General features: G+C 40.2%; 1 protein-coding gene across 46 annotated transcripts in view; it reads left to right on the top strand.

Annotated features, from left to right (window-relative positions):
• Positions 1 to 24,166, top strand: part of SAMD12 (sterile alpha motif domain containing 12) — a 451,161-nt gene that overhangs the window by 208,912 nt on the left and 218,083 nt on the right. Inside the window, exon 6 of one of the 46 annotated variants that reach the window (XR_015140678.1) lies at positions 19,123 to 19,196. The exons of the other annotated variants lie outside the window; for them this stretch is intronic. The gene's annotated coding sequence lies outside the window, so the exon portion shown is untranslated. The remainder of the gene's footprint in view (positions 1 to 19,122; positions 19,197 to 24,166) is intronic. 46 annotated transcript variants of the gene reach the window in all.

Here is a 24,166-nt window from a genome sequence, read left to right as displayed (position 1 = left end):
TATAGTGCATCCAAAAAAAAAAAAAAGCTGGACAAACTGAAAAACAGCAGGGGTATTTTTGGACCCAAAAGGCTGATGTCACAAGTGAGGTCTCCATCCTGTAATTTAGAGAGAAAGGCACATGCTAGAGCTACAGGCCCCCAAAGACTGCTTAGCTGGAACAGAGACGGCCAATAATAAAGGTCAAAAACCTGGATCCTTCCCAAGGAAAATAAAAGAATGGCCAATACGCATGTGAAAATATGCTCAGCAGTGTTATTAGAAAGATGGAAGTAGAAGCCAGTGAGATATCACTTTACGCCCAGTAGAACGGCTAAAATCCGAAGGACTGGCAATACCAAGTGTTGCTGAAGATATGAAACAACTGGATCTCTTGTACACTGTTGTGAGTAAATATGGTGCCACCTGATGCAAAAGCTGAATTTCTTAGACAGTTAATCATACACTTATTAGATGATCCTGCCGTTCTACTCAGAGATATTTACTCAAGAGAATTGGAAACATATGTTCGTAAAAATTCCAGTCTGCTCATATTCAAAACAGCATTACTCAGACAAAAATTTTAAATAAGACTTAAGTCTTCAAGAGTCAGCTGGATAAACAAATTGTGATATATTCACACCAGAAATAATACAGAATCATACAAAGGAACCAACTACTGATACCTATGACAACATGTATGAATCTCATGTTGTACTCAGTGAAAGACATTAGAAAGAAAAGGACAAATACAGTGTGACTCCAATCATATGAGACTCTAAAACAACAAAATGAACGACAGTGATGGAGTGAGATCGGTGGTTACTTCTGGCCAGGAGGATGCCAGAGGGGAGACTAATTATAAAAAGGAGCAAAGAAACTTTCTGTGCTGTTGAAAATGCTCTGTGTATTTGTCAGAGTTGTCTATTTGGCACCTCAAGTATGTGAAATGTATAGTAAATAAGTTAAATCTCAAAGTTAGTTTTTAAAAGCTTGTGTGTTTTCCAGCTTTTCTAAAATGGACATACTGTTTTTAAAAGGAAAAAATGGAATGTCATCCTGTATCATTACATACTGATTATAGGATCATTTATGTTAAAGGTAGATATGGTTTTATATTCATTTGTCTATAATAATATATAGTTATATGTAATGAGATTGAGTTTGCAAATCCACTTTATGCATTTTTCACTGGAAGAATAATCAGATACCAGAACATTCTTATATAGAAAGATATAGTTTTACCAGGGAGATTACACTGCTGATGAAGAAACAGCAGTTCTCTTGTATTGAGATTCTTATTGAGTCTACATCTGTGTGTCCAAGACGCTTGTATTTCACAGATAAGTTAAATTTCACGAAGTATTTGTTGCAATAGCAGATAGTTGGTACTTTTATACTTTACTCATTAATTTGTTGTTCAGTTGCTAAGTTGCATCTGACTCTTTGCAACCCCATGGACTACAGTGCTCCAGGCTTCCCTGTCCTTTACACTCTCCCAGAGTTTGCTCAAATCCATGTCCACTGGGTCAGTGATGCTATCTGACCATCTCATTCTCTTCCACTCCCTTCTCCTTTTGCCTTCACTCTTTCGCAACATCAGGATCTTTTCCAATGAGAAGAGCCATGTGGCTCTTCACATCAGGTGGCCAAAATATTGGAGCTTTAGCATCCCAAACAGAAGCCCAGAATATTGAGAGTTTACTTCCTTTAGTATTGACTGGTTTGATCTCCTTCCTGTCCAAGGGACTCTCAAGAGTCTTCTCCAACACCAGAACTCGAAAGCATTAATTCTTTGGTGCTTAGCCTTCTTTATGGTGTAACTCTCACATCCATACATGCCTACTGGAAAAAACATAGCTTTGACTATATGGACCTTTGTAGGCAAAGTGATGTCTCTGCTTTTTAAGACAATGTCTAGGTTTGTCATAGCTTTCCACAGTTTTTTTCAATTAAAAACTACTCTCACCACCATTTTATAAACCAAAGGAAGTTTAACAACAACAACAACAAAAACCTCATGGTTTAGATAAAAATGAAGTACATTTTACTTTAAGAAAAACATACATTGCTTTTTATTTCTCCCACTTTCATCACAGATCAGCACTGCTTTGTAAGCTAGCTTAAAGAAACTACTGCTCTTGGGGGACGTTTTTTGATATTCTAAATACATCATTTGTTTAATATTAGAGATGGTGTTTGGCAGGATAAGAGTAGAAGTTGTCACCAAGTGAGCTATTTGTTGTTTCACAGATCAGAATGAGAACACAAGGAATATTCTTAAAAAAAAACAAAACAGCATAAACTTAAATACTCCCCATATACTGCTGCTCTTGTTTCATCTACTGACTGCCCTCTGTGGAATTATTATAATCCAGAGTCCTCTCACAGGTGGGAGGGTTGCTATGGCTACCGGTTCTCTCTTGGGTGACCTTCCCCCTCCCCTTACCATCTTTATAGGTTTCATAGTTTCGGAAACAGACTCAAGGAGAAGGCTTGCCTAGGTCCCACGTCCAGGAAATGGGGAGCTGGAGTCAAGGGTTTAAGCTGGAGTTTAAACCCTTACACCAGTGCCTCTCTCACTCACAAGATACCCTTTTCCCAGCCAGCCCCAGGTAACAGACCCACACCAAAGGCCTCCGAGACCTAAGACATGCTGGTGCCAGCCAGGAGGAATCTTCTTCCCAAAGTAGTAATTCTGCTTTAGAAAACCCATTGTTAAGTGAGACAGAGATGGATAAAAATCATATGACACCCCTTATATGTGGAATCTGAAAAGAAATGACACAAATGAATTTACAAAACAGAAAGAGACTCACAGACTTAGTGAATTCATGGTTGTGGGGGCGGGAGGTATAGTTAGGGACTTTGGGAAGGTCATGTACACACTGCTATGTTTAAAATGGATAACCAACAAAGACCTATTGTATGCACATGGAGCTCTGCTCAGTGTTATGTGGCAGCCTGGATGGGAGGGGAGTTTGGGGGAGAATGGATACATGTATACGTATGGCTGAGTCCCTTTGCTGTTCACCTGCGACTACCACATCGTTAATTGGCTGTACCCCAATATAAAATGTTTTTGGTGTTAAAAAATTTTTTTAAAAGAGAAAACTCCTGACATCTTAAATACTGTCTACTGCTTTTTGGAGGTTTTCTATGTGCAAGAGGCTCTGCTGAGAACTGTCTGCCTGTCAGGCACCTATATCTGGGACCATCAGTGTTGGCAAGTTAGTAGCTCTCTATCTTGCAAGCTGTTACAGGTGAGGAAGTGAGGCCCAGACTTCAGTGGGTGACTCAAACTGAGCACTGGACATCAGCAGGACCTCCCACACAGGCTTGTTGGGAGATGAGAGGAGTGAAGCATACTTACAACAGTGCCTGGCACGGGGTAGGAGCTCAGTGAGTGTTACCTGCCATCCTCCTCGTTATTGGCCTATGTTTAGTGAGTGAGAAGCATTTCATGCTTACCACTAGAAAAGCAGGACACCATCGGTTCCAGGTTTTCAGTCTTCTAGTCCGATAGAAGACCAGAAGACTCCTCCTCCATCCTCTTATTCACCTGTGCAAACAGAAGCCCAGAGCTAAGCTGATCTGTGCAAGGGCACACAGATTTTTGGATTACCAGGAAATGTGAAAAGCTAGGTCACATCACTGTGGAAGAACAGGAGACCCATTCTTAGGGAGAGTCTAGTAAGTTGCCTCACTTAGAAGTAATCAGAGTGGGGACCTGAAACGGACAAGACTCCCCTTCAGTGAGCGTGTTTTTCCACTTCGGGTTCCAGGAGTAGAGTGAAGGTTTATAGTCGCCAACTCAGTCTCATAGTTCTTAACTCTTTCAACCAGATCCAGCTTTTCCTTCTCTTTATTCCACCTCTCCAGTTCCCTATAAGAATGTCACTACGTTATACTAAGTCAACTATGATCCAGGATCTAACTTCCATCACCCCTTTCTTTGAACACTGAGCTTTGTACCCTGTCAGAGAAATTAAGTTGACGAAATACTTAATCTGTCCTGAGAAGTCCCTGTTTGCTTTTCAGCTTCTGTATCCATTTGATTCCTTTTTTTCTGATGGTTTCATTAATTATGCTGTCTTGTTTTCCTTTTTACTTCATGTGTTTTGGGAACATGCTGAAGTCAGATTGCAAAATTGGAGATCCCCTCCCCTTGGTTTTGCTCCCAGCTCCTGTTTGAAAATTCGTATATGTGTACTCCCTTCTTGTCAAGTCAGATTTCCCATCTGCATGGAGCCCAGGTTTTATGGGCCAAGCCTCTGTTGCTGCACACTATTGGGGGATTGGAAATTATGCCCTTTTAGAGGCCATCTGCTAAGTGGACCAACGACTCTCCTCCTTCAGATGGCACTGTTTACAGTGATAAGCATGATACTGTACATTATTAATGGAGAGAAACTGAAGCCCACATGCGGGACTGATTCTATTAATTTTTAAGAGCTTATGGCAATGTTCAGACGAAATGTGATTGTCCTCAAGAGGTCTTGGCCAGCATCATTCTAGACCATTCGTATTGGCAATCTGATGTTCCTCCTGCAGAGTTTCATTAGGTATAATTTCCAATTCCCATAGTTACTTTAGAGTGATGTAGCTGTTAAGGGTTTAATTGCTCCTGACAACCTTCAGATCTTGGAAAGTTATGAAAGATTAGAGAAAACAAGGAGTCTCCTCCACTGTTGAGTTGCCTTGGCCAAGTCAGTTTAACATCTCTGACCTTACAAAGTTGCTGTTAGTTATTATTGCTATTGTTGTTATAGATATGTAGCTGAATGGACTCCATACAAAGGTTTGTAAGATGCAAAGGAGAGTATAGAAATTACTTTGCAAATGGTAAAGAATGATGAAATACATGTGCGTGTGTGTGTTAAGTGAAAGTATTAGTTGCTTAGTCGTGTCCAACTCTTTGTGACCCTGTGGACTGTTGCCCTCCAGCCTCCTCTGTCCATAGGATTCTCCAGCAAGAATACAAGAGTAGGTAGCCATTCCCTTCTCCAGGGTATCTTCCCTACCCAGGTATTGAACCTGGGTCTCCTGCATTGCAGGCAGATTCTTTACTGTCCGAGCCACCAGGGAACCCCATATGTGTGTGTGCACATTGTATATAATATATGTGTATGTATACTTCTCGTTTTCACTGTATAATTATGGCCCTAAAAACTATCAGCTTCAATTTCCCAGCCCACCAGAATCTTACTTCACCCCATACATTTTTAAAGTAGTACTAATTATTGTAAATAAATATCAACTTATCTCCCAAACAAATACTTAGCATCAAATCCTCTCAATACATTTCTCTAGTAACTCAGAGTGTTAAAGAGTTTAGAAGATTTGATTCTTGATAATTAAGAAAATTACCATGTTGGGGACAACCATTTATTATTAAAAATATTTGGATGTTTGCATGCCAGGCACTCTAGTAAGTATTTTGCATGTATTTTATCTTCATGATAATCCCATGCTATGCTATGCTATGCTAAGTCACTTCAGTCGTGTCCGACACTGTGCGACCCCAGAGACGGCAGCCCACCAGGCTCCCCAGTCCCTGGGATTCTCCAGGCAAGAACACTGGAGTGGGTTGCCATTTCCTTCTCCAATGCATGAAGGTGAAAAGTGAAAGTGATAATCCCATAAGGTATTGTTATTCCTGATTTACAAATGAGACTTGGAAAACTTGGTATCTTATGCAAGCCTAAAAGTGGCAAAGTCAAGGTTTAAAGCCAGGGCCATCTGAATCCAAAGCTCACGTTTTGACCTCTATGCTATAAAGATAGCACCATACAAGTACAAGTGAGTGATATAGAAAATAAACTTGGGAATTAGTACCAAAGAGGATTTGAGAAGGAACTCTTATTTGTGGTTTATTAGAAACTCTGCTTGGAGGAGGCTGAGCTCATTTGTATGAAATTTTAGAAGAGAAAGTCCCTGAAATATCAAACTGTTTTTGTATATTTGGTTTTATCCTGATAGAATTTGAAAAGAAAATATAACAACTTTTGAGCCACAAACCTCACCACTCTCTATTGCCTCAGACCATGCCTTTTAACACTTGTGTTAAACCTGCCTGAGCCTGCAAACATTTGGATTTCTGAATTCTGAGGAGTAAAACAGTGGTGGAGGTGGAGATAGATCAGAGGAGTAGACTGAGAGCTGCACTGGAGAAGGCTTGAGTGTCAGGTTAGGGAAATTAGATTTTCCACTCTTGAGTGTCATTCAGCACCCGGTATAGCATCTTTAATGATGAGTTAAATGATAAGCGCAAAGCACTCCTGGAAAAAAATCAAATGCGCAGATGAGTGACATCACCGAGGTATAACTTGTTGGCCCAGGTGGATTCTGAAGCTGTTAGATAAGTCTTTCACCAATCTCTAGCTTTTTCCCTTTCTGGTTGCCAGAGGTGGTTTCATACCTAACTCCCTTTCCACAAAGCCCTCATCCCCACCATTTCTCTTAGTAGCATAGAGATCAGTAGTGATGAATTGTCTCAGCATCCCTCCCTGCAATATTATCTGCATTTTTACCTCTCCATAACTGTTTCCCTTATGTCTCTGAGGGGGAAATAAAAATCCCAAGGCCAGTCCCCTAACCATGCTCTTCTTTCTGCCCACACGCCCTTTCTCCTCCCCCAGCCCGAGAATCTTACTCATCTGTTTTCCCCTTCCTTCTTGGTCTTCAGATTTCTGCCTCCACTTTCAGTTTGAAAACATGCTGTATCCTATCTACACCCCCTCCTTGCTATTCTTACTCCCATCTCTGTGGTGTAGGATTTCTGTCTGTCTTCTAAGCAATCTCCTATGATCCAACTTTATGGCTCTCTGGGAAACCATCTTTTGTCATTTTACACCAGACTGGACCAGGTCACTTCTGCATTGACATTGCAAACACACTTCCCGTGTATGTGTGTGTGTATATATGTGTGTGTGTATGTGTATATATGTGTGTGTATATATATGTGTGTGTGTGTATGTATATATGTGTGTATATATGTGTGTGTATATATGTATGTGTATGTATATGTGTGTATGTGTATATATGTGTGTATGTATATATGTGTGTATATATGTGTGTGTATGTATATATGTGTGTGTATATATATGTGTGTGTGTATGTGTATATGTGTGTGTGTATATATATGTGTGTGTATGTGTATATATGTGTATATATGTAGATGCAAGCTTCCACGGTGGTGCAGTTGTAAAGAATCCGCCTACCAATGTAAGATATGTGAGTTCCATCCCTGGGTCAGGAAGATCCCCTGGAGAAGGCAATGGCAACCCACTCTAGTATTCTTGCCTGGGAAAAATCCATGGACAGAGGAGCCTGGTGGGCTGAGGTCCATCAGTTGCAACGAGTCAGACACGACTGAGCATGCATGCATGTATATATATGTTTGTGCATGTATGCATGTATTTGTAGATGTGTGTGTGTGTGTGTGTGTGTGTGTGTGTGTGTGTAGATGTAGATGTGTGTGCTTCCCAGGTGGCACTAGTGGTAAAGAACCTGCCCGCCCATGCAGGAAACATAAGAGATGCGGGTTCGAACCCTGGGTTGGGAAGATCCCCTGGAGAATGGCACAGCAACCCACTCCAGTATTCTTGCCTGGGGAATCCCATGGACAAAAAGAGGCTGGTGGGCTACAGTCCATGGGGTCTCAAAAAGTCGGACACAACTAAAGTGAACTAACCAACCCATGTAGGTGTATAGATGTATATAAACAAAAGCTACTGGATAAAATCCAAACTCTTAAGCTTGGCATAAATATTCCTCAATTTCATTTGAGTCATTCCTCGTGTCCACCGATTCTACAACTGCAGTAGACCACACTAATTCTTGTTGCAATATATTTACCTAGTGAGCTTTTAGTAATTTTCAAGACCTAATTCAGATTATTCCTCTCTTCCCTTCCTTCCCTGGACCAAGCAGAATTAATTTTTCCATCCTGTATTTTCTTTACATTTTTTTTTAAACAGCGAATGACAGCTATTACTGTTAATATTATAAGACTTATCATTTGGTTACATGTTTATCTCCTTTCCATCAGCCCAGAAACTCCCCTAGGGTAGAAAGAGCATCTGATTTATCTTATCATCTCTAGCTATGTTAACCCAGTGCCTGACATAAAATAGGAATTTAATAAGTGTTGATTGGATTAAATTGAGTTTATTCTTCCTTTGATAGGCTGAACTCTGAACTTAAAGCTGTTCTTCATTTCTGTTGATAAGAATACTTTGATTAGTGCTCAAGTTTCCTGATTTGCTTCCTTTTCATGAAGCTTATCCTATCCTTTCCTATCTGCGATGTCTTATAATTACATTCCATGGATAATCAAGTCTCTCTTCCCATCTCATTCTTAGAGAAGCCCCATTTTACTTTTTTAAAGAACTTCTATTCAAAATGTGTACCAATCCCCCAAATGCCATCTTTAAGTGTACTTGAATGACAGACTCTCAACATTTTGCAGAATTCAGAGTCCCATATTTCCTTCAGACAGGTCTTCCCAAGGATGTTTTGGCAGGCTGTGTCTGGCTCTCTGCTCAGTGCCAAGACTGGTTGTCACCATGTCATGGAAGCTTGCTGGGCCCACTGAAATGCAAGAGACAGGTGTTATCTTGTAGGGTGGAAAGAATATCCTTTGTCTGAAAAGCTTCTGTTTAGGGCAGCAGGGCAGGAATACAGAATCTGTCACACCACAGCTATGTTTAGCGCTGGTTTGTCTGTGTTTCACAAATAACAAGGCATGATACAAATAGAGTGTTATGGATTTTGTCATCTAAATGTCTGGACTTGGGTGCAGTAGTGCTAGACGGAATCCCAGCCCTTCATGGCAAATTAGCAAACCCCAAACTACCTTAATGACATTGATACTATCGCAGAGATTATAATTAACACAAAAGAAATGAGAACAGTGAGTGACTGGAGTTGCCAATATGGAGCAGTTTTGACCAACAAAATTGGCAATTGCATTAGGTTTCTCATAATAGTGGAACGATGTATCTGCTATAAAGGAAGTAGTTAATAATAGGTAATGCTTTTGAGAATTTTCTAATATGCAGGGGACACTGTTAAATACTTTTTATGCATTAATGATTATAAAGAGAGTTATCCTTCTCTTTATATATGGGCAAAATGGACAGGGAGGGTCCAACTCTCTCAAGCTCATGTACTAATAGGATGCAATGGATAATACAATAAATATCAAGGAAAGAACTCTTTGGACCCAGGAGTCGGAAAACTTTTTTTGTGAAGGGCCAGGTAGGGCCATTTGGTTTTTCAGGCCGTATGGTCTTCTCACAAGTACTGAACTCTGCCTGTGCAGCATGTAAATGAATGAGGTGACTGTGTTCCAATAAAACTTTATTTATACAGGCTGTAACCAGCAGCCCCCTATTCTAACCTCTTCCTTCCTCTGCTCAAATATGTTTTCTTAGTGATGGTTATAAAAGAAATGTAGAAGTCATAGTTTTCAAAAACATGCATTACCTTTTTCCTTTTTGTATATATTCAATATAGAAAAATTAGAAAATATGTACACAAAAAGGAACAGTATGTATTAGATTCACCAAAATGTTCATTAGAGTTCTTCCATAACATTGTATGGAAAAACCTGAGCCAACTTTTTGACCAACTCAGTGAAATACTGCTTTAATTCCAACATCCAGAAATAATCACTGGTACATTTTGATATGCATCCTTTCAGATTGTTGTCTCTGCACACGCATTTATAAGAAGTGGCATTTTACCTTAAAGAGTGGAATAGCTGTCCATTTTCCACTTAAAAGTACGTGGCAAGTGCAGTTCTATGTCAGTTGTTGAATGCAGAATATTTTCTTCGGCTGTTAGTGGTCATTCTCTGGATGTTGTGCGTGTCTCCACTTTCCAGATAAATTGTTTATCTGTTCTCATACGCTTCTCCTTCAACACCTCATCCTCCCTTCTCTCGCTCTGCCTGACATATATTCTTAGTTGTATTCTGAATTCTCCTTCCTCATACTTGTAACACACACAGAAGTTGATGATGACTTGATGTTGACCTGTCGCTCCGTCATATCCAACTCTGTGACCCCATGGATGGTAGCCCGCTAGGCTCCTCTGTCCGTGGGATTTTTCAGGCAAGAATACTGGAGTGAATATTGCCCTTTACTCCTCCAGGGGATCTTCCAGACCCAGGGATCAAACCTGTGTCTCCTGCATTGCAGGCAGATTCTTTACCTGCTCAGCCAACATGCACAGAGGTGCCTGCAAAACACTGCACTCCCAAGGCCCTTAATCTCCATGTCAGTAGCTCTCAGTTGTGCAGTTGGGAGTCACATTTTCTTTCACTAGCATTGGTACCTCTGGTCCAGTCAACCAGATTCCTTCATCATAGCCCTGGTTGTGGCCAGCACAGTAGTGAAATCAGCTCCAGAGGTAAACAGGAAGGAGAAAAATACTCCATCTCCAAATTGCTGTTATTGTCCTCTATAGAAGCCACCCTTGAGGACAGCGTAATTTCTTTGAATGTTTTTCTTTCTGTCATTTTCCTTCTTCCTCAGGGCTGCTCCAAAGGGGAAGCCTACAGCTTTTCTTAAATTCATTAAATTTTCAGTGTCCTTCCCCAGTGGTTGGTTCCCAGAAGCTTACACAAGACAAGAGGGCATTACAGTTCCTCCCAGGGAAAAGATACACCACAAGAGTTTCAGAAGGTTGCATGTTGCCACCGTGGCCTTCTTTATAAATCTTTCAGGGGATGCTGAGCATTTCTAGAAGCGACAGCTGGTGTCATTTTGGAAGGATCTTACTCCAACCTGCCGTTGGGTGGTAAATTCACAGTGAAGATCAGATGAGCACAGAGAAAAAGGAGGACAAGATGTAGGTACTTCTGGTTTTGCAAAATATGGGCCCACTAAGTTTAAAGTAAAAGTGTTAGTCCCTCAGTTGTGTCCAACTCTTTGTGATCCCATGGACTGTAGTTTACCAGGCTCCTCTGTCCGTGAAATTCTCCAGGCAAGAATACTGGAGGGGGTAGCCTTTCCCTTCTCCAGGGAATCTTCCCAACCCATGGATCAATCCTGGGTCTCCTGCTTTGCAGGCAGATTCTTGACCTTCTGAGCCACCAGGGAGGCCCCCTACTAAGTTTAGGTCAAAGATTAGTCTCAACAAACGTAGACTACAGAGTAAAGGATGCAGTTACAACTGGGTGAATACAGACAGAAAGTGCCCAGTAGAATAAAAAAGGGAGGCCATTTGTTTCTCTAAGCAGTGACTTAAATGTGTTCAGCTAACTATTCTGAGGATGTCCCCAGAAGAGTGTAGATTTTGTTACTCATAAGAAATTTCCCACTGATATTCAAATCACACTTAAAATTTATAAAGGGATATTTCATACATATCATCTAACCTCAGAACCCTGTTGATACAGTATTAATGGGAATCTGTTTTCAGATGAGGAATATAAAACTAAAAAAAGAAAAATGACCCAGACCACATAGCCAGTAGATGGCAGTACTCAACTCTGACACCAAAGACTGCATTTTTTTCGCTCCAGTCCAAGTTAATGTCACCTTCCTTACTCCCCTCATTTTGCCCTTGTTAAGTAAATCCTGTGTAGAGTCATATTTGGCTATTACAGAACATTCTATGCTATTATATGCTATAGAACACGCAAACTATTAGCAGATTGAGAGCTCTAATCTGTATAGCCCAAGCATGGCTGTTCAAGATCTTTTAATACTGAGGGTATTATTCACCAAAATATATTGTTACCTTTAACTAGAACTAGTAGAGAAAGGGAAATTACGGTGGAACTATTCTGAGATAATTAGTAAAATGTCAGGGACAGACGGACTTGAAACTATGGGAAAAAAATGTATGTTCTACTGATCACACATTGGCAAAACCTGCTTCCTGATTGGAAAACTCTACTTGTCATTTTTTTTCTGCTTTTTATTTAAGAAATTAGCTGGCTTGCTTTTGCAAGTTTTTGTAGTCTGTGTCTTTCCCTCTTTATCACCTCTGGCTATGCACATTTAAGTTAGATTTTCTTAGTACATTAAAATAGAAAGACTAGGAAATGAACAATTCTACTCTCTGCTTGGAAGCGGTATCAATAGAAATGATTGTTGTATGAACCACTAAGGGAAAATCCAGGTCCTGTTCAGAGGATAATGGATGCTATAGCTCCTATCTTTGAAACCTCATAGTTTAAAAGGATAACTGTTACAATTATACTCTCACTTATTGTGAAGCCACTACCTCTTAATTCACAAGAACTGACCCCGTCCATCGAAATGACACTCGGTAGGCAGTGGAAAAATAAAGATTGAGTTAATGGCAGGCAGAAGAGATAGAAGAGAAAACCGAACCAAAAGAAAGCCAGCTATGTGCTAGCCAAGTAAATTCAGGTAGGTCATACATCGAAATGGGGCTCCAGTTCTTCATCTGCAAAACAGTGGAGTTTGAACAGAAAACCTCTCAAGTGTGTTTTAACCATAAGATTCTAAATCGGGCGTTTAGCAGTTGAATATAAAAGAAATCTTCATTAATAACAGGTTATTATGCAAAATGGCATGGTGAATTGCACTGCTCACTAATTTTTCTAATTTTGTTTCAGGGCCCATTTATATCTTAACAGTGTTTGAAAATAATATTTATTTTCTGTTGCAAATATTCTTTAGTTTGGACTTTTAATCCTTAGAGGAATCTTCCTTTTTCATTCTAGCAGTTTGTTTACTTCCTGAATATTTTATTGTTCTCTCTATTGAAGTTTAATTATTCACTGATTAACAAAATAATTTGTAATTTATTACAAATTGCTAATTTACAAATCATTCATTACCTGATAATTGTTTAATTATCTTTAAATTAGTGCTCATTAATTTGCTCAATAAACATTTGCTGAGCAATTACTAGATGGCCAGCACTAACAGAATGGAGACACAAGCCCGTAGCGGGAAAAAAGTTGGGCTCCTTTAGAGAAAGAATTCACTGTCTGTGGTTTTCTGGAGTACTGGTTCTTCTTCCATGCAAACACCTATATTCACAACACCTCCTTATTAACCTAATTCCTTTAGCTTCATTTAGGGAAAAAAATCCCTAGAAAGATAACATTTAGAAACTTTTATCTGCTGCAGTTCATTTCTGAGATTGTCAAAGGAAAACACCTTTGATAATCCAGAAGACTTTGAAAAATCAAAATGCATGAAGTTAATGGAATCATCAAAATTATATTTGTGTACTATATAATCCTCTGGAAAAGGGCATGGCAATCCATTCCACTATTCTTGCCTGGAGAACTCCATGGACAGAGGAATGGTGGGCTAATGCACAGGTTATTACTCTTCAAGTAACTATGGATGTGAGCTGGGCTTGAGGGATGAAAAACAAATTTTGAGGGGGAAAAAAATGTGAAAAGTTAATGGGGTTAGATGAGGTTGAAGGATTATTCCCTGATTCCATTGTGTTAGTTTTCCCAGGTGGTACTAGTCAGGCTAACCAACCCAAAATGAATGAAACTGTAAACCACAAAATGGTTCAATTTTTCTCACATAGGACAATTCCTTCGATCTGGAATTTTGGCAGCTGCAACATTCAGTTCAACAGCCTAAATGTTGTTTTAGATGAAACCATGTCTTTGTCATTTGATTCTGCCCAAGTTTAAAGACTTCCTTGATTCCAGCTGATTCCCTGGGGCATGTTAGAGATAGACTGAAGTAAAAGCCTAGGGTCATCGATTACTCTTTGCCAGAATTTGAGTAACATGCCCTGAATAAAACATTAATGCCTCTTGGCCTAAATTCTTTACTGGATCTGATTAACTTCTGACAATTATGGTTAATAAGAACAGGTAACACAGTTAATAATAATAAAATTATGAAGCTCAACACTTCATACCACATTTTCTCTGTGTCTTTCCCTACACCCAGCATTTAATGCCGTCTTACTGGGACTTAGATGGACAATGCATATTGCAAACTGCCACCCTGATTTCACTTCAGTAGGAACTATTAAACTATTATTGGCACTGAGCTGCCCTGATCTGATAGAAAGAAAACCCTATTCTCCTCTTAGAATCCTGAAATTTATGTCTGTCTTCATTGTGTTGAGGGAAATGTCTCCAAAAACTTTAAAAGGAAGAGGGAAAACCACACTTGATAAATGCGAATGTTGAGACAGGGTTAATGGAAGATCTCTGAGTCACCTGAGGCCCCAGGCATTGTTAGTCTGATAAAGCCCTCTTAGTTCTAGCATGAAATGGGCAGATTCTGACTTGTGAGTTGCCACTTCTATGTGTTCAGCATGCCCTGGAGGTTTACTTCTTTGTCTTACGTGGGCAGATTGGTTAGAGCATTCTTAAAACATACTTGGGGAAGGAGCCTGTCGATCCTAATCCTAGAGACGAATGCTTACTGAAGACCTGAGGCTACCATAAAATTGCCTCATTCCTTCTAACTCTTTCAAAGCCTTCCAAGAGGTGGCTTTATGGTGTGCTTCTCTAATGGCTCAGCAGTAAAGAATCCACCTGCAATGCAGGGGACATGGGTTCTATCCCTGGGTTGGGAGGATCCCTTGGAGATGGAAATGACAACCCACTCTAGTATTCTTGCCTGGGAAATCCCATTAACAGAGGAGCCTGACTGGCTACAGTCCATGGGGTCACTAAGAGTCAGACACAACTTAGAGACCAAACAACCACCACATCTTGAACCAAACACAGACTCTCCAAATTCTCATTCAGCCAAATAGAATGTTTTCCAATTAATTGTAGCTATTTATCAAGAAGTATATTTTCTTCCTCATGTCATTCTCAGAACCCAAAGAAACTAATCATTGGTAACAGTCTACACACAGAAAAGTACTACTTTAGAACAGAATTATCTTCATTTTTATAGTGGTTTTTTCTCAATTTTGTTGAAGAAGATGTGTCTTGGCTGGTGACAGGAGGTACCCTTGTGTTATATATATTTGTTGTTAAGTCACTAAGTCATGTCCGACTCTGTGACCCCATGGACTGCAGTACGCCAGGCTTCCCTATCCTTCATTATCTGCCAGAGTTTGCTCAAACTCATGTCAGTTGATCAGTAATGCCATCCAACCATCTCATCCTCTGTCACCCCCTTCTCTTCCTGCTCTCAGTCTTTCCCAGCATCAGGGTCTTTTCCAGTGAGTTGGCTCTTCATATCAGGTGGCCAAAGTATTTGTCTTATTTCACTTTAGAGATACCAGTGAAATAATAAAATATCTTGCATGGAAGCCAAAAAAAAAAAAAAATTGAAGCCTTTTGTAATTGAAACCAAATTAGTAACTTTGTTTAACCTCTACTTAGAGTTGAAATAGATAGGGTATATAGAAGACTTAACTTTGCTCCAAACAGATGCTGAAAGGTTATTATGGTCTTTTTCAGAGATGTTTGTCAAGGATTTTTTTGTTTTGTCCTAAAGGAGTGGGTAGCCTTTCTTCTGAAAGACAAGAGCTGGTGGTGGAATTTTTCAGCTGAACTTTGCAGTTGGCCATGTAATTTTTCAGTTGAATTGTGCAGTTGTTTTGAGCTCCTCAAGGGGGAGCTTCCACACAAGTTAACTGCGGGAAGCTCATGAGTTCCTCTTGACTTCTGGTAGGTAGCTCCTTTTACCTCCACTTAGTCCTGGTAGGAGTCTCCCTTTGATATGCAAGTTTTACTGTTTTAATTGACATAAAGGAAGTGACATGCAGCCAGTGTGACATACAGCCAATGATAGAAGTTTTTAAAACTTCTGTCAAGTTGTAAGTTAATTGTTTTAGTTGTAAAATAATTGGCTCCAAAGTTAAGTGCCCTACAGTATGTAGGACAACACATACCTTACAAGCATGGTCAGCCTTGGCCAAACTGGTTCAAGAAAGCAATGACGATTGGGTCTTAGACATGTACTTTTAATTAGAAAATTTTCTATAGGATTATTCAAACGTATCATTTCATACTGCCATATAAGTGATGCCGTCTTTTTATGGTTAATATGAAAGGGATTGCTCTCATTCTTTAGTAGATCTCAGGAGTTATTCCTCACCCCACCTCCAAACCCTGTCCCTTCAACACAGATCTATTTCAGTGTGGATTATGTTTTTATTCTCATTTTTAATATCTGAATATAAGGACTGGGTAAATCCCACAGAGACTCCTTTTTTCAAAAATAAGAAGAAAGATAAATTAGTAACTTTGTTTAACCTCTACTTAGAGTTGAAAAAATAGGGTATATAGAAGACTTAATTTTTCTCCAAACAGATGCTGAAAGGTTATTTCCTCTTGCTACTTTTTTTTTTAATGAAAAAAAAATTGAGGTATAACACACTGTCCCTAAACTGTGATTTTTGGTGGGTGATTATTTGCTCTAATTCAGCCTCCCCATTTTCTTCTGAGGTAATTTCCCTGGGGAGAAAGTTGAGACAAAGAGAAGATGCAGAGTAGCATTTCTCTTTAGGATTTTTGGAAATATAATGCCCTTTTGTGAAAAATACAATCATTTAGAGGGAAATGATTCTTCTGTTTTAACTCTGAATAAAGTGGGAGGATTTCTGTAGAATATAAATATTTGTAAATGCGTTATGTAAGCAGGCTTTAACCAAACACCTGGTAAATGTTGCACAGTTTATTAATGACTTGCAAACCCTCCAAGTTGGGAAATAAAACTATGCCATTATGATCAGTCATTTGGCAGACAGTCAAGCCTGACAGCGATTGTTTCATACCTTTTTGCCCATAAAGCCTCTGAATCACTGAAAACATTCAAGATTTCAGCAGATTTCCCTCCCACCCCCCGACCCCCGACCAAATTGCTCAATTATCTTCCATAAAGTATTCTATTATTCTTTCAAATTTGAAGTTATAAAAAATGACTCTAAGCAATGTTATAAGATGTACAGTACATTGTTTCTAGCTGTCTAAGACCCTTTCAAAAGCTATGGCGCATTCTTTGCTCTCTTCCTGTATTCATCTAACACCTATTGCATGCATGAGACTAGATTTTGTGCTGGAGGGCCGGAAAGAAGGGTGAGAGGAGTAGGACACAAGATACCACCCTCAGAGATCCTAAAGTACTTTTGAGTTTCAGTCTCCCTACCTGTGAGTTAAGTAACATCACGAAGCAATGTACAGTTAACTGTCAAGAAGATGGTACAGAAGGTGAGTTCTCTAGGAATCCAGAAGTGAAGCTGTGGTGGGATGGAGTGGACTAAATTGATGATTCTGGAGTTCCAGAATTTAAGCTAGACTGTTACGAGTACGTAGGATTAGGAGAGCCGGAAAAGGGGGAAAGAGCATCATCAGAAAAAAATAGTAGTTTGAATATGCCAAGTGTTTTAGGGACAGTGCACAAAACTGAATGTTTAGAAACAGAGTGGTTTTTATTAGCAAAGTGCCTTGAAATAAAAATCCTTGTTGTATTGATTCTATATTGCTATTAAAGGTAAATAGTACACACATCCCTTCTCAAGGGGTGGATTACGACAAATATTTATTGAGCTCACAAGTTCACAGCCTAGTGATTTAGGGTAGATGAGTGGTCCTTCCGGGCTTGGCTGGCCTCATCCACTTGTCTGTGAGCCAGTTGGCTGTTGGTCTGTGTGGAACAGACTTAACCAGGATGACAGGGACAAATGGAGCCTCTGCCCTGCTGCCATGTCTCTCACCTGCCAGCAGGCTGGCCTGGGCGCATCTTCTCATGGCAGTGATGGAGGTGTAAGAGAAGAGAACCCCAGTCTTACAAGTGCTGTCCAGTCTTCTGCTTGCGAAACAGTTGCTAGCATTCCCTTGACCAAAACAAGTCACAGGACCACCCCCTCCCACCCCACTATGGAGTGTATCCTAGATATACACAGCGAACTGTTGCAGTTATCTATTGTTGCTCAACGAAATATTCCAAAACTTAGTCGCTTAAACACAATTTATTAGACTTCATAGGTTCTATGGATTAAGAATTCAGGGAGAGCTTAGCTGACCTAGTCTTCTGATCGTCATGACGTCAGTGGTACTCATCTGGTAGATAGACTGTTCTGGATGATCCAGGGCAGCTTTGCTCATATGCCTGATGTCTTGGCTAGAAGTCTGGGCTCAGCTGGACTTTTAATTGTACTTTGTTCCAGCTTGATGAGGTCTTAGGGAGACTCAAAATCCTTTCATGGTGCAAGCTTTTCCCACAGTCAGCCTCCCAAAAGAGCTAGGGCAGGAACCACATGGCCTTTTCTGACCACACAGTAAGCTCTGCTGAGCTCAGTAGGTCAGAGCAGACATGGCACCTCCCAGATTCCAGGAGTGGAGACACAGACTTTTATGGGAAGAATATGAAAGAATTTGCAGACATGTTTGGAAACCACCATGGTTATTCACAAACAACAAATTATCTACATTTTTCCCACGTGTGAATTATACTCAACTCTCATAAGCCCTTGTGGCTCAGCCGGTAAAGAATCTGCCCACAATATAGGAGACCTGGGTTCAATCCCTGGGTTGGGAAGATCCCCTGGAGAAGGGAAAGGCTACCCACTTGAGTATTCTGGCCTGGAGAATTCCATGGACTGTATAGTTCATGGGGTTGCAAAGAGTTGGACACGACTGAGTGACTTTCACTCATAAGCCCTGGGCTTCCCAGGTGGCATTAGTGGTAAAGAACCCACCTGCCACTGCAGGAGACATAAGAGATGTGGGTTCAGTCCCCAGGTCAGGAAGACCCTCTGGAGGAGGGCATGACAACCAACTCCAGATTTCTTACCTGGAGAATTCCATAGACAGACAAGCCTGGAAGGCTACGGTTCATAAGGTTGAAAAAAAGTCCAAGAAGTTGGACACAACTGAAGTGACTTAGCACACATGCAGGCACTCGTGAGCCCCACCCATCGAAAGACCCATCCCATTCCGATATCAATCTTAGGCACAAGGTTCAACATCTTATCTAAATCAGGTGTAGCTGAAACCTTCACCTCTTCTTATCAGAATAGCATATTACTGTTGCTTTTATCTCATAGTGAAGCTAGTAAATGATTTTCACTGAAGTAAAAGTGTCAGTGTCACCATTTCAAGACTTGTTTAACATTCTTGTCTATTTTGTGTAAGTCAGTTGAGTTAAAATTAAATGTTATAAACTACAAAGCCATTTACCTGGCACATGTAAATGCAATATCTCATAGGACACTGACCAGGATCCGGTGAAGCGGACAATGCTGCTATCCCCCCAAGCCTATGGAATTCTCACTTTTCTGCTGTGAGTACTTTAAATACACCATAACCTTCCAAATAATGGAGCCTTATTTTTTAGGTTAAAAAATTATGAATATGTAGTCTTTTTCTTTGTTGTTGTTTAGTCACTAAGTCATATCTGACTCTTTGTAACCCCATGGACTGTAGCCCACTAGGCTCCTCTGTCCATGGGATTTTCAGCAACAGCACTGGAGTGGGTTGCCATTTCCTTCTCCAGAGGATCTCCGCAGCCCAAGAATCGAGCCCATGTCTCCTGCTTGGCAGGGGGGTTCTTTATCATTGAGCCACCTGAGAAGCCCCCATACCCTAATGAGTCGCCTGGCACAGCCCCTAGGGTACAAACATACTATAGTGAAAGCAATTCACTTTATAAGAGGACATTCAGTGAACAGAAGTTGCATTAATAAAAGAAAAAGTCTGTCACAAAGTAGGGATGGACACAAAGTTGAAAGAATATGAAATTGCTGTATCTGTAACAGAAAGTAAATTGCAGAAATCTCTGGTTTTTTCCAACAACTCATTACCTCAGTGATGTAGTCAAAACATTATGGAAGATTGGAACTTATTTTCCTATAAAATGCATACCCAGTGGAGACTGATTTGGAAAATTAACATTCTGTATCAGTGGAGATTAACAGTTTTTCCTCCTTTCTGCACCCTTCCCATTTGTAACTTATTGATGTCTTGGGTTTTATGTTTCATAGTAGCCTCATAAATCATTTAATTCTCTTCAACAATTAACTGAGCTAAGTTGGCAATGTTAATATCTTTTTTGTTCTTTTTGAGAATCAAGGCATACTGAGTTGAAATTTCTCACTTAATGGCACCTAGTACATCAGTAACCATGCTGGGATTAAATTTTTTAAATTCTTACTCATGGGTTTTACCTGTGTTGCTTTGAGCCACTATGGCCTTTTGATCTTTGCTTGAAATAAAAGAATTCTTGATGATTAAATAAGTGGACTTTTTTTTAAATCAGCAAATAATGAGGCTTTCCAAACTAAAAGCAGTAAGCATAGAAAATCCAATAAGAATACTATTTTATAAAATAGAATTGCTACAAAGCAGCCTATTAAGCTGGAAAAAAACAAGACTGTTGATGACTGTGATTCTTCAAGAATCCTTTTTTAGGAAGGTGGAAAGTGAAAATCTGACTGCCCTGTCTACCTCCAACCCAAAGCAGAGTCTATTGGTTGATTTTAGAGTAGAAAAACTGAAGGAGTTCTCTTCTGTCAACCCCCGGATATTTCTACAAAGCTGCTGCTGCTGCTGCTAAGTCGCTTCAGTCGTGTCCGACTCTGTGCGACCCCATAGACGGCAGCCCACCAGGCTCCCCCGTCCCTGGGATTCTCCAGGCAAGAACACTGGAGTGGGTTGCCATTTCCTTCTCCAATGCATGAAAGTGAAAAGTGAAAGGGAAGTCGCTCAGTTGTGTCCAACTCTTCGCGACCCCATGGACTGCAGCCTACTATGCTCCTCCACCCATGGAATTTTCCAGCAAGAGTACTGGAGTGGGCTGCCATTGCCTTCTCTGCCAACTGGTGCAACTTCTCTAAAGTAATGTGTAGGTTAATAAGACAGATGGTTTGTATGGTCTTTGATTGATGCTTAGTTGGTCTATGATGAATTTGAGGATATTGTCAATGGAGTCTGTATGCAACTGACTATAGAATTGGAGTAAGAAAGTGAACTCACATAGGAATTTATAGATGAGGGGAAAGGAGAAGTAGAAGGCTTTTGAATGTGCATAAGGCTGAAGGATTGGAGAAGGCAATGGCAACCCACTCCAGTATTCTTGTCTAGAAAATCCCAGGCACAGGGAAGCCTGGCGGGCAGCTGTCTATGGGGTTGGACAGAGTCAGACACGACTGAGCGACTTCACTTTCACTTTTCACTTTCATGCATTGGAGAAGGAAATGGCAACCCACTCCAGTATTCTTGCCTGGAGAATCCCAGGGACAGGGAAGCCTGGTGGGCAGCCATCTATGGGGTCGGACAGAGTCAGACACAACTGAAGCAACTTAGCAGCAGCAGCAAGGCTGAAGGATAGAATAGCCAGAGGGAGAGGACAGCTGGGCAGAGAGGAGGTTGGTGATAAAGCTTGAACTTAAAGAGCATGAATAATTCACAATGATACCAAAGTCCAGAGAGTGGCTCTAATGGTGAGTGTCTGAAGTAGAATAATAGTAGGTAGTAGATTCAGTTGTATGGTAGAGAGTAGGATTTGATGGAAAAATTAGTCTGAAATCCACATGCCGTGTTCCTCAAGGGATGTGGGTGATTGAGAAGATGAATAACAGCAAGAGAAGTAAAAAAGAAATTGGAGGAGGGTGTAAACACCAAAGGAAAAGGATCTTTTATGAGAGTGGAGTAATAATCAGTGAAGAACGTAAGAGCCTCTTGATGAAAGTGAAAGAGGAGACTGAAAAAGCTGGCTTAAAACTCAGCATTCAAAAAACTAAGATCATGGCATCCGTTCCCATCACTTCATGGTAAATAGATGGAACAACAATAGAAACAGTGAGAGACTTTTGGGGGGTGGGGGCTTCAAAATCACTGCAGATGGTGACTGCAGCCATGAAATTAAAAGATGCTTATTCCTTGGAAGAAAAGCTGTGACCAACCTAGACAGCATATTAAAAAGCAGAGACATTACTTTGCCAACAGAGGTCCATCTAGTCAAAGCTATGGTTTTTCCAGTACTCATCTATGGATGTGAGACTTGGACCATAAAGAAGGCTGATCACAGAAGAACTGATGCCTTTGAACTGTGGTGTTGGAGAAGACTCTTGAGAGTCCCTCGGACTGCAAGGAGATCAAACTGTTCAATCCTAAAGGAAATTAGGCCTTAATATTCATTGGAAGGACTGATGCTGAAGCTGAAACTCCAATACTTTGACCACCTGATGCAAAGAATTGAGTCATTTGAAAAGACCCTGATGCTGGGAAAGATTGAGGGTGGGAGGAGAAGGGAATGACAGAGGATGAGATGTTTGGGTGGCATCACCAACTCAGTAGACATGAGTTTGAGCAAGCTCTGGGAGTTGGTGATGGACAGGGAAGCCTGGCGTGCCTCAGTCCATGGAGTCACAAAGAGTCGGACATGACTGAGCAACTGAACTGAAATGAGAGTAATAATCTGGAAGCAGCAATAGAAAAGTCTTGCCAGCAATCACTCAGACCCACCTCACTGCCTGTCCCTCCAGTGGCATTTGTCAATGAGGCAAGGAGGAAATTCCTAGTTGATTATTTTAAAAATTAGAGAATTTTAAAAATAAAGTTGTGGTTTTTGTTCATACTTTGTCCTTCCTAGTGTAATGAATGCAAAAATATAGGGCTGACCTCCCTCTTCTCCCTTCAATATTTTCCCCTCTGAGTTTATTTTATCATTTTGTGATTTATTTTCCTTGAGGAATGCACAGTGTTTATTTTAACCTAATTGCCTTGTAAGAAATATTGGAGCCAGGCATTTCACGGAAGGCTTTGTATATTTTTCTTCTTTAAGACTCTTTTCTCGTCAGAGGGAAATACTTAAATCTGGTTTAATCCAGCTTTATATAACCTAGTTAAACCAACATTCTCCAGCCTCCTGAAATCACTGAACCTTGTAGTATTTATCCATGGAAAACATTTTTTGTGACTGACCATATAGCCAAGACCAAAAAGAAGTCAGCAGGACTTATCTTTTCACACATGTGATTTCCATCGATTGTTAATATTTATTAACAGGAAATATTTACTCCATCTAGCTTTCTTTATAGTCTGGAACATGCTGGCTGAGAAAGAATGTAATAAAATCTGTGAAGTCATTAGTGACAAAGACCAAAGGCTTTCAGAATTGTTTTCCAGATTTTCTAATTCTGGGACAAAGTGGTTTATCTTTTTCTCCCTCCCTCTGTACCTCCCACCTCCTACTCTTTCTTCTCTTTCTTTCTCTTTCTTTCTTGCTGTTTTTCTGGTGTAACTTACATATAGGTGTGACTTCCCTGGTGGCTCAGACAGATTTTGTAATTCTGGGACAAAGTGGTTTATCTTTTTCTCCCTCCCTCCCTACCTCCCACCTCCTACTCTTTCTTCTCTTTCTTTCTCTTTCTTCCTTGCTGTTTTTCTGGTGTAACTTACATATAGTCAGCACACAAATCTTAAATGTACAGCTCAATACATTTTTACATAGGTGCATATATACTCCCATAAACCTCACTCATAACAGATTGTTTCTGTCATTCCAGCAGTGTCCCTCTGCTGCCTCCTAGCTATCTTCAGAGTGAGCCATTGTTCTGGCCTCTACCATCATACATTAGATTTATTAATTCTTAAAATTCGTTTATGTTTGGCTTTTTTCACTTAATATTTTCTCTGTGAAGTTCTTCCATGTTGTTGAGTGTAACTGTAATCTGTTGTTTTTCACTGTTGTGTGTGCTCAGTCACTCAGTCATCTCCAACTCCTTTGCAATCCCATGGACTGTAGCCTGCCAGTCTCCTCTGTCCATGGGATTCTCCAGGCAAGAATACTGAAGTGGGTTGCCATTTACCTCTCCAGGGGATCTTTCCAACCTAGGGATCAAACCCGTATTACCTGCCATTCCTGCATTGCAGGTGGATTCTTTCCTGCTGAGCCACCATGCATGATATTTAATTGTATGAATATATCCTAATTTCTCTGTTTCATTGCTTAGGGACATTGGATAATTTCCAATTTGGGGCTATTTTGAATAAAGCTTCTAAGAATATTCTTGTACATGTATTTTGATAGAAAGAATCACTAATTTCCATACCAAGAAATGGAATTCCTGGGTCTTTGAGCCTGAATAGATACTCCAAAGTTTTCAAAAGTGATCATTCTAGTTTATACTTGGACAAGCGTTTCATGATAATTCAAGTTTTTCCACATCCTTGTCAACACTTGTAGTTGTCAGTGCTTTCAATTTTAGCCGTCTTAGGAGAGCTGTAAGAAAAGTTTATTCTTAATCTAAA

This window comes from Bos grunniens, chromosome 14 (assembly GCF_055505025.1).
Source record: "Bos grunniens cultivar Pamir isolate PY7600 chromosome 14, Bosgru_T2T1.0, whole genome shotgun sequence".
Lineage (NCBI taxonomy): Eukaryota > Metazoa > Chordata > Mammalia > Artiodactyla > Bovidae > Bos > Bos grunniens.
Note: the sequence above shows the minus strand (reverse complement) of the source record. Positions and strands in the feature narration are given on the sequence as shown.